We start from the raw sequence: 11,837 nt of genomic DNA, 5'->3' as shown, positions 1-11,837 counted from the left end.
CATTCTTCCTCCCCAGGTGCAGGACCCTGCACTTGCTCTTGTTGAACCTCATTAGGTTCCTCTCTGCCCAGCTCTCCAGCCTGTCCAGGTCATGCTGGATTCCAGCACTTTTTGGAACCCTACAACACCCTTGGATAAAGAGAAGTCGTCTCCATTTACAAATGGTCACTGAAGCCTCTCTACTTGTGAGCAGGAGGAAGGGAAAGGGTAGAATTTAGGCACTTGCAGAGATAACTTGGCTATAGGAGGAGATGGTGCCCCATGTAACATTCTTGGTGCATTTCATAACCACAGAGCTGATGGAGAAGGGGTAGGGATGGCAAACCTGGATCGCTCCCGTGCAGTAACAGGTGTGTAGTTCAGTTCCTCGTATCCCAAAGGGACAGAGCAGCTCATTCTGCGTGAGGTAGTGTTGGCACGTACCTGAAGCCCCTTGTGTGTATATGGTGGTTTTAGCTTTAAATGTGTTCATAATACTTCATTAATGATGCAGCTTTATGGAATTTTCCTGTTGCTACATTGTAACTTTACAGAAATATTAAAGCTACGACCAGCTTCTGAGAAACCCAGTGTTGGCTAAAAGAACCCAAGGACTAAGTGGATTTCTGTGGCCTTTTGGCTGCTGCCAAACAGGGGAGGTTGGGACTGGCGTAGTGGGGTGGTTCATTGATGGGCTTGAGAGAATCATCCAGTATTGGAAACCCACATAAGAGCAAACTAAGTGGGACGAGGAGTTCTGTTAAAAAAAGCCCAAATCTTTCTCAGGATGCTATACCTTACTTAATCACCTTCTTCCAAAAAATGATTTGACTGCTTTAGATATACTAAGAACTCGCAAAGCTAAGAGAATTTGCAAAATTCTGTTCTCTGTATTACAAAAATCACACTGACAAAAGTCTGAAAATAAACATCAGATCTTCTGCACTTCTTGGACCCAAGGACGAATCTGCAGAATTTGAAGAAGAAGGAGTATTTAGGACTTAAAGTAAGCGATGGGTAGCTCAGTTTTAGCGAACTGTTTTTATAAAGAAGTGGTATTCAGTTTCTATCCTCCTGTAATTCAAAAATATTCCTTCTTCGGTACCAGCATAAATGAGAGAGAGAGGATCAGCCCTATAACCAGTTCCCCACCTTTTTCAGTCGCGTGAGTTTTCACACAACCTCATCAGAGGAGATGCAGTTTCTCCCTTTTATTATTCCCCTTCTACCAACAGGAGTTGATCCTAAATTGACCCAGCCTGCTGGGGGACCGTAAGTAGAGTAGACCTTTTAGTGTGGCCTTGGCTCTTACACCTGTATGTTCTGGGATTCTCCTCTGCAGTGAAGGAGCAGAGGTGATGGGGAGGGAAGAAGGGTTGGAAAGCCTATGACTGCGAGAACCATACTGTTTAGCAAATAATTTCTCTTTAGCACTTAGAAAAGCTGCCTCAGTTTTAGACTCCTTCACTTTCTCAGTCATTTTTCAGCTTTTTGCCTTTCTGTTTTGCTGCCTTCAAAACGGGAAAGCATCCGCAGAATTTTCTGAAATCTGCAGGTGAAACCTGTAAGTAAAAAATGCACCATTAGAAAAGCTAGAGACGCCTTGTGGCCTAGGCGTCCTCAGCCTGGTCGCTTTAGCCATTTTGTGAGCCTCTTACTCACGTGCCAATATAATGGGTGACAGCAATTCAGGCTTTGCCTGCGGCACATCTCTTCACAAAAATGTAGGGATGAGGTTATATGCAATCTTAATTGAAAAATTAACGCATTTCATAAAAATAATCTTTGATGCAAGCAGCTATGCCATACCATTGTCAGCAGCAACGTTTGAACCTGTAGCTGCCTCTGCTGATGTCTGCTGTGGGACTAAGACTTTCTATGCCCCACAGCTTGCACAAGAGAGATGTGCCATAGTCCTTACATACGTTGGTCACGATATGGGGCAAGAGGATGCAGTGCTGAGCACTCGCTCTAAACAACATTTAAACTGTTCTGTAAACAACCATAGGGATGGAAAATAAGCGTTACCTGGTTTGCTGCCTCTCGGTACAGCTGACCTAACAGCTTCCAGGTGTTTCCAGTTCTTAGGCTGAATGGGAGCACCTGAGCTCATCATAGCTCCTGGTGGTTCACGAGGTGTTTGCTCTAACTGTGGGAGGGAGCGGTGGTGTGAGGAGGTTTCTGTCTTCACGAGGTGTTTGCTCTAACTGTGGGCCATAGGAGGGAGCAGTGGTGTGAGGAGGTTTCTGTTTTCGTGCAAGGTGAGTGGAATTTCGTAGAACAAAAAGTGCTTTCCTCATCAAAATTGTTCTCTCTGCTGAATTTGAATAACCTGTTTGCAGACATGGAGGTGGGAGAGATGGTTGGCTCGGGTGCTTGCTTGGCCTTGTCGGGTTAAATGCAGGTAAGCTGCTCATCTCTGAAAAAAAGAAGTTGTGTTTGTTAAAAAGGGGAACATTGCAGAGGAAAAGGGAGCTCTGCAGAAATAATGGATGAGGCAGCAGCTTAAATTTCACGTAACTCACATGAAAATGTGTGGTGGCTGATGTTTTTAGGTGGTTTTTTTTTTAATGCAGATTGAAGTCCTTCTGTTAAGACTTGTTCAGAGTTTGGCTGTTACAAATGAAGTGGTATCTGACCCGAAGCTAAAAGAGTCTCAGGGGTTGTTGTTTCATAATTAAGTAGTTCTTCTGCACGGAAATTGTTCAAATAGTCTGAATTGCAGCTCGGGGTGCTCAAGCTGTGTTTCTGTATTTGAAAGTTGAAGGAAAGATTGATGAAGGTGAATTGCGCAACACATCCTGGATGAGTACGTACGAGAAAGTTAATAGATGTGTTCTTAGCACTCGGATGATTGACTATGAGTAAGAACCCCAAACTATAAATCAGACCCTGTCAACAACTACAATGTTATTTTATTCCTCTGGGATAAGGCAGCCAGAGTGATGATAGCTCTGTCCTGACAGGAAAAGCTGACTTGAAGCTTTTTGCAGGGGTCACGATGGTCTTTCCAGCACTTAGAAAAATATCCAACACCATCAATTTTTTTTCCCCTCTTTTTGGGGCTTGATCATAGCTCTTCCAAGTCCTCTTTTATTGGCAGAATAACGGGCACCTAGGGACCTATGGAAGCATTTGCACAGTCTGGGCTATTTTTAAAGGCAATGAGTTCATACGATAAAGAAACATCTCTATATTTAACAGCCTGTGATCAAAGTGTAAGACGGGGAACAAGTCAGTTCAAAATAAGGATGAAAAAAATAGGTGTGTAAATACTGCAAATATCGAACGATTCCACGTTTGCTGATCAGAAGAGGGGGTGTAAGTTCGCTTCTAGCAACACTGAGTTGAAGCTTTGTAGATCGAATCATCAAAACAAGGTAACTGGGAGTAGGGGATGTTCGCCAAAGGCCACTACAGCAACTGAAGGGTGAAGGAGCTGAGCTGCTACCTGGAGTCCTCTCCTCCCATGTCAATGTGAGAGGATTGAAAAGTGTCTAATGTATAGGCAAGCTTTTTCTTAAAAGGTACTGGTAAGCTCTGGGAAACTGCTGATCATTTTGGACTTGAAAAAAATGATAGCAGCAATAATAGACGGTATATTAGTGGAAACCTGAATAAATATAGTAGGGAAGAGTTGGCTTGGCTTCTGGAGGGAAGTCACGCCTTACAAGCTGCCTGGAAACCCTTGAAAGGATCAGTTAGTGTGGACAAAGGTTGAGAAAGACCACATGGCTTTCCAAAAAAATTCAGCAAGGTCTCTCACCACAAATTCTTAAAGAAGTAAGCACTTATGGGATCAAAAGGGTGGTCTTCGTGAGGTTAAATAGCATGTTAAAGGCTAGGAAGGACAATGTAGGAGAAGGTGGTCACTTTTAACAGGAGAAAGAGGTCTGCAGCAGAGCCCTTGACAGGTTTTAACTCAAAGCTGTGAACGCTGGCTCAGAGGTTCCCCAAGTGCACGTTGTTGGAAGGGTGCTCTGGAAAAAAGCATTGCTGAGTCTCTGTGATTCATTGCGCCTCTTGGGAGGTGTGCATTGCTTTCCACTGATGCTGAGGATCCCGCAGTGACTAGCTCAGCCCTTGCCAGCTAACCTTTACGTGGCTAATTCAAGTAGGATGAATCCCACCCCAAATTAATGAGTTTATTTCTAGCTAAGGGTGACATGGGATGGGATTTTTCATTAATGATTTGGAAGTTCTGCTGGCTTTTATCACTCACACACCCTTTTGGTGCACTAAATGTATTTTGGGGATATGCAAAGCATGGACCAACGTATAATTTAGCACCATTTCTAGTCATGTTCAGGAAAGGTAAACCATGTAAGTTGGGTGGAGAATCCAGTCACATTATTGCTCTAAAAGACATTAGGAACTTTTCAGCGTTCCTGGGATCCTTCAGCAGCAAACCCAGGTGTGAGCAAGTGTGTTTCACACAGTGTTGCTCTCGGGCACATCCACCTCTGCATGGCACCTCCAAATCCTGTTTCCTTGGGGTTCTCCAATTATTCATCCTACTGGGATCCACTGGCATCAGCGTAAATGAGCAGATCTTTCATGGGATGCCCTGGCAGGCCATGCACCTCCTCAAGACCCAAACCATTTAAAAACTTAGGTCATTGAAAAGGATACCACATTTATGTGTTTCTTTTCAAGTGTCCTATGGATCGGAGGAAGATAACAGAAAGGGGTTTTCCCAAAAGATGTGAGCTATTCATTACTTTGGTGTGGTTGCTTTGGGTTTTTTCTCTATTTGCATTCTAAATAAGCACAATTGAGTGTGGCCATGCACAAACAGCTCCTTCTGGAATGAAGAGAAATAAAAATAATTAAGTGTTAAGTTCTGGGTGTGATGAATATTTATTGAAAACTATTTCTTTGGACAGCCCTCTGTTCAGTCAGAAATTAATCCGAAGCACAGTTTATTATATTGGAACTCAAGGGCAAAACATAGACATTCATTTTACAGCAAATTTAAGTTGTTCTGTAAAAATACAATGAGATGCAGTAAACAAACCGCAAGTAAATTAGGCAAGCCTAACGCCTTTTTCAAAAGGAAGGCAAAACGCCAGCAGCGAATGCTGTTTCCACACGTTGTTATTGTTTTTTTCCTCACAGAGTACATTTGCACATACTCGGTGCGGTTGTTCTGAGCTGTACGGCAGCTCTGCTGCGTTTCGTATTAAAACGAGCGAACCGAATTCTCCAGCCCGTGTGCATGGCTCCGTAACAAAAGCCGAAGCGATGCTTCCTGCGGGCAGATGGAGAGGAGGGGTGTTTGTGTGTGTGTGAGCCACGCGCAGCTCCTGAACCCGGGCTGAACCTCCCGGCAGAGAATGACAGGGTGATGGGGGTGACGGTCCCCGCGCAGGCACAGCTGCCTCCTCGCCCGGGGGGCCTGGCAGCGGCTGGAGGGAAACGGCCTGCTGGGAGGGGATGGCTCGTTATTTCTGCCGATGTTCGGGAAGCTCGTTAGCCTGACCGCAGCATTTTCAGGCGCTGGAAAGTCTTCATAAGTCTGCTGATGTGGTCGCTTAGCCAACACAGTCTTCTCCATGGGATTTCTTTTTTTATACACACACTCTCTGTTTACCTGGGAGACGGAATAGTGAAGAAATAGTCATTAGTCTGTTACCCACACACACTTCAGGGGGTGTGTCGCCCCCCCCAATCTTTTTTTCCCGGCTTACGAGAACTAATTAAATCTTTCCAGATTTTTGAGGAGGATTTTGTTATTAATGATGCAAAGGAATTTTACTGTAGCTCTCACTAATGGAAAAGCTCCTCTTAATTACCGATGGAAACTTCAGCCTGGGAATGAGAGCTTACTATTTGGTAGCTTTAAAGCTTTCCACACGAGAGAGCTCCTCCTTCCCTCCGAGCTCCCACTCTGTTGCCAGTGCTGTGTGTATGATTCCGAAAATCACAGAATGGTCAGGGTTGGAAGGGACATCTGGAGATCACCTAGTCCAACCCCCCTGCCAAAGCAGGTTCTCCTGCAGCAGGTTGGCATGATCTCAGCCAGTGTGATAACCCTGGTCAGTACTAGCCCAAGTCCTCCATTAGGCTGTAGTGCCTACAGGGCCATTAGGCTACCACCACCACCCTCTCTCACCATTGCAGGAGCGATGTCTTGAGGTCAGCGCAGGGGGAAAGCTCCTTGGTGGCCCAGGTTCACAAAAACAAGACTTCAAGGATAGCTGGGCACGCTCACCACCAGCTGCGAGTGGCCTTATTTCCCTTGGCCAGACCCATGTCCATGCCGGGAAGGTTCTGCACGTGTTGGACCTGTCCTCTGTGGCTTTGTCAGGCTCAGGGCTGGCTGCTTCTTTCAGTCAGTTGCTGTACCACAAAGTGATGGCGATGTACAGAGCAAGAATTGCCCCAGTAATGTCCAAAGTCTGTAGCCGAATAGCTCTTTACTTACCCAGCAGTAGTTACCAATACCAACACCGCCTGTCAGCTGCTCTGGCGTTTCCTTTTTGGCAGGAATCTGAGCGTCCTCTCTTCATGTTCTTCACAGGGGCTTTCTGGAAAAGTGGGTGGGAATTTGGGAAACCTGATCCCCTTTTCTGAAGGCACACATGTGTAACTGTGTATTGAATCTGTAGCTCCAAGTACTTGCACAGGAGGTGAATGTTGGGACCATACCATCACCTTGTGTCCTGCTGGTCCATGGAGGTGGACCAGGACTTATGCTACTTACTGCAGCAGGCAAGTACCTTGTGTGAGTAACTGAGTCATGGGATTCGGTGCCGTAAGATACGCGTTCTTCTTTTCTAACCTTCCCTCAAGGACAGGACTTTGCATGTGGTGGCGATTTCCAGTTTGGTCATATCTCTTTATTCACAAAGTCCCATTATTTTTGTGTTGGAAGGATTGTTGAAGATACTCATTTCTCCTCTTAAAGGAAGGTAGTCAGTTTTTCATTTTTTCTTAGAATACGGCTAAAATTTAGAGTTAATGCCTCTAAAAACTGTCTTTGAACAAGATAAACATTTCTTTTTTGGTAGAAAATGCCATTATGTTGGAAAGGGCAGAACAGTCTCCTCTAGTTTTTATAAACCATGATTTGCGTTAAACTAGTTTTGGCAGAAAAGACAGATAGACAATGCAGACCCATTCCTTTGTTTTATTAACTTTTTCCCCAGTTTATGTTATTCGTTTCTAGTGAAACACTAGTCAAAGTAGACAATTAGTCAGGAATTTCCTAAATAGCAATTCAAACTAAAAAAGGGGGATTATCAGCTGGAGTTGAGTTTTTCAATCAAAATGGCAGAGATTAAGGAATCTTTTCCCTGTCTTAGATGTATGGCCTGCATTATACAGGAATGTCTTTTCATATTATGTCTTTATATATTAGTAGTCAGACTCTGGCCCTGAATGCTATGTTATTAAACTCTAGGGTATAAGATGTGGTCTCCAACTCTACATAAATAAAAGCAATTATTTTCAACTGAGTACTCCAATGTTGTTGAGGGAGTTTGAGTTCAGGCACAGTGATGTCATTTGACCATTAAAAAAAAACCTCTGAAAAAATACATAATTGTGCAATAATTATGTAGGGTATATTTGTACAGTACTGAAAATGTTTAGAAGCACTTGTTGGATGGGCAGTGTTTTAGGCAGCTGCGTTAACACCAAGTGATGATTTGGAGAGTCCTGTTTTGGGGGTCGGCGGTGGCTTTTTGCAATTAAATGCTTGTGTGTGAGTTTACCAGACTGAGGTCATTTGCAGAGCAACACAAAGATGTATACGTGGTTTGGAAGGTAGAGTCGGAGATAAAATCAGTTGGATTAAAGTTGAAGAGAAGACATCATTTTGTTGTTGTGATATTAACTAGCAAGGAAACACTTTTGCTGTACACTGTACTGTGTAAACTCATGTGTAGACACAGCTGGTGCTCCAGTCTGAGACTATCGCCGGAGAGATCTAGTTAACAATGCATGTCAGAGAAAATTATAGCTTAATTTATTCATACTTCTTAGAACAGCAGAAACAAAGCTGAAATCCATGTGCCTGTAGACAAAAGGCTTTGTCCTAGTTCCTGTCCTGTCCAAGGATGGTACATCATGGTGATTAAATGCCGTTGCAATGGACAAGAAAGAAAAAAATGTATTAAAGCATAGTTCCTAACTGAAGTCTGAAATAAGTGTGCAACTGAAATAGAAATATCTGACGGAACTTGACAGTTAAAGCATACGCAGCAAATCCTGTAGCCCAAAGATGTTCTCTTGGCTCTGAGCATTTGGGTGGGTGGGTGGAGGTTGAGTGTGGGATTGAGTTGATCAGGCCTGGAGAAAGATGGCCAAAAATCAAGTTAAATTTATAGGTTTGTTTTTTGTTTTTTGTTTTTTGTTTTAAATTAGTGCTTAGTTGTGTTTTCTGTCAAGGTTTTTCCTCAGTCTTTCAGGAGGGAAGACGGGCCAAAAAAAACCAGGGAGGCTCAGATTTAACCTCATATCTTACAATAGCTGTTATTTGTCAGGCCTCTTGTTCTGGCAGTAAAGCAGAAGATGAACTGTGCTTCTTCAAGCTGATACAACATTGGGAGAATCTTTACACAGAAGGATGTTGCAAAATAGACTAAAGAGGCAAGCTCGCTTGTCAGGCTGGATGATATCGGGGCATTTCTCGAACTGGTGCTTCTTGGCACAGTTCTGTAAGGCACTGGTATACAGTACTTGTGTTGGTGATCATTCTATAGTTAGGAAAAAAAAAGTCAAATTACTGGAAATATGAAAAATACCATATGTTTTAGTTTCCTGGCTAGTCTTGGTTTGCCTCAGAAATGCTTTGGTGATGCTGTGCTTCCAATAAACATCAGCATAACAAAACACATTCTGTTTTCAGCACTTCTGACGGTGACTGTCCTCTCAAATCTAACTCTTTGTTGTCTGGACTGGTCTGGTCTGGTGAAGTGGTTACGGCACTCTGCCAGCTCTTTTCCTCTCTTGCTAAACTGAAGGCTGTATTGACAGTGATGACTAGCAGAGTTGGAAAACCAGAGATGGCATTTCTTGCTCACAGGAGGTTGGTTTTCTTGTTCTTGGATTTCACGGTTCTGAGTGGAAAAATTGTAATGACTATTTGGTACTTCTGTCCCCTACGTTGAACAAAACCAAGAAATGAAGTGCAATGTGAGAATGTAAAAGTCAATATATGCAAGTACTTTGAAAAATCCCAAATACATGCAAGTCTAACTTTAATCTTCAACGGTTTGCCTTGGGGTATTTTTTTTCCTGCTCATACATATCTCTTCCTAGCGTATCACAAAGTTCACCTGGAGAACGGAATTCAAAATGTACTGAAACACTTTTTCGTTTTCTTTTCTCTCTTTTTTTTTTCTGAGGCCAATAGGTAGTTTAGAAAGGGATAAGTAATCTGTGTACTTCCAGACTTTCTCTTATGTTAGAGATAACGTTATCTAAGCTTTGCTCCACAGAGAGGTTTAAAATTAAAGAGCAGATGAGACAGGAGAGCAGAAAAACACCTCCTGGTGAAGTTAAATTACTCTGAACAATGTGGCCCGAAAGAGAAACAAGATGTGTTTGCCAAAGTTAGCATGTACCATCATTGTATACACCGTACAAGTATTCAGGCCTTGGAGGAAGTGTCCTAAATACAAACCTGAGATCACTGTGGCGCTGCTGGTCCCTTGTTCTAGTGTCTGTAACCTCTGCAGAGTACTGCTCTGCTCTTACCATTTTGCAACCAAGATAGCTAAAGAGCAGAGAGAAGGGAAGTGGGAATATGCCGCCTTCACAGATAGGAAACAGAGAAGCAGATTAAGCAATTTGGCTGGGAATATTGAGGAAATTTGCTGGCAAATCAGGAAACCGGTTTGGCGCACGCTAAACCTCATCAAGTCCTCAACCTGAAAAGAACATCCCTCTCTTTCAAGCACATCGTTATTTAATTACATCTATTTAGGAACCTAAATTTAATCCTCCTTGTCTGCAAAGACATCCTGAGTTATCTGGAAATTTAAATTATGATTAATTTTAAAAATAGTTAAATGTCAGTGTTTACTCATAGGGGATTATCTGGTGGAGAAGGCATTGGATGTGCTAGGTACAAATGTACAAGTCAAGCCATTACACTGCACTGTGCCCATCAAGTGTTTCTTCTGGGGAACACGGGCTAGAGGGAAACACAAATATGAATATGAATTTATCTTTCAGTTTGGGGCTCTGGAATGTTTCTGTTTTAATAGTGTTCTAATAAAATCAAAACACTGAATCTTTCCCAGCAAAGATATAAATAGAAAGTAGGCACCCTCCTTCTTATGCCGAAAGATAAACTGCAAAAGGAGATTGTTCACAAAATGGAAAAAATCCAATAAAAACCGCTGACATTTTACTTGTATCTCAGAGCTGCTGCACTTCTGTAATAAGCAGCTGTTACTTCTCCTTCATTTTCCCGTGTAATTGATTTATTCTCATGACTGAGAATGGCATGATGTAGCACGAGCAAGACAAATGGCCTTTCTGCACAGTGGCCCCACCGTGTCTCTGACCAGTGCGCTGATGGTGATCTTCGAGTCTAGGCAGCCTCAGCAGCTTTGGGGCTGTGCAAACCGTACAACCAGAATCCACTAGGAAGACAGATCAAAACACACTTCTGCTGCTGCGTTACAATCCACACCATGTCTATTTGGGTCTGGGACTCGCTCTGAAGATGATGCAAAAATAGGAGGAATGGCTGATAGACCAGGGCTGTACTGCCATTTAGAGGGATCACAGCAGGCTGGAGAAACAGCAGGTGGGAATGTCATGATGTTCAACAAAGGGAAGTACAAAGTCCTGTACCTGGGGAGGAATAGCCCCCAGCACCTGGACAGGCTGGGGGCCAACCAGCTGGGAAGCAGCTTTGCGGAAAAGGCCCTGGGGCTCCTGGCGGACACAAAGTTGACCATGAGCCAGCGGTGTACCCTTGTGGCAAAGGCGACCAACAGCATTCTGGCCTGCATCAGGGAAACCATTGCCAAGCAGGTCGAGGGAGGGGATCTTTCCACTCTGCTCAGCACTGGTAAGGCTACACCTGGAGTCCTGTGTGCAGTTCTGGGCTGTCCAGTTCAAGACATGGGCATACTGGAGGAATCCCAGCAAAAAGCCACAATGATGAAGGGACTGGAGAATTTTACATGAAAAGAGTGGCTGAGAGAGAGGGAGCTCTCTCTGACTGGGAAATACATGGAAGCAGACTCTTCTCGGTGGTGTTATGTGAAAGGACAAAAGGCAATGGGCACAAGTTGAAATACAGGAAGAGTACTTAGAAGAAACTTTTTGCTCTGAAGTTGATGTGATGCTGGAACAGGTGGCCTAGACAAGCTGTGGAGTTTCCATCCTTGGAGACATGAAAAACCTAACTGGACATAGTCCTGAGTGGCATGCTGTAGCTGACCATCCCCTGAACACGGCATGCTGTAGCTGACCATCCCCTGAGCAAGGGGGTTGGACTAAATGATCTCCGGAGGTCACTTCCAACCTCAACAATTGATCTCCAGAGGTCACTTCCAACCTCAACAATCTTCTGATTCTGTGACTTATACTCTCATCTTTAGAACATACTAAATTGTATTCTTAATGATATTTGATATTTATAGTGCTACTGAAGCTAGGAGTATTGGCCACAGCTATGGCTCCAAAGGAGCTGTCAATACAGGTAGGCAAGACTTAGGACCATGAAAGAAAAGGGCAAAGAAACAAAGTGATTTGCTGAAGGCAAGCTGCAAGTCATATCTTCCTTATTCCCTGCACAGTGCTCTATTCACAAGTCCCCCCTTTTTTCTTTCCCCCCAAAAACACTCTGGATTTTGTTTCAAGGTCTGCATGGGTAACAAATGAGATATGAA

Source organism: Charadrius vociferus, unplaced genomic scaffold, assembly GCF_000708025.1.
Source record: "Charadrius vociferus isolate BGI_N301 unplaced genomic scaffold, ASM70802v2 scaffold342, whole genome shotgun sequence".
Lineage (NCBI taxonomy): Eukaryota > Metazoa > Chordata > Aves > Charadriiformes > Charadriidae > Charadrius > Charadrius vociferus.
This window is presented reverse-complemented; position numbering follows the sequence as displayed.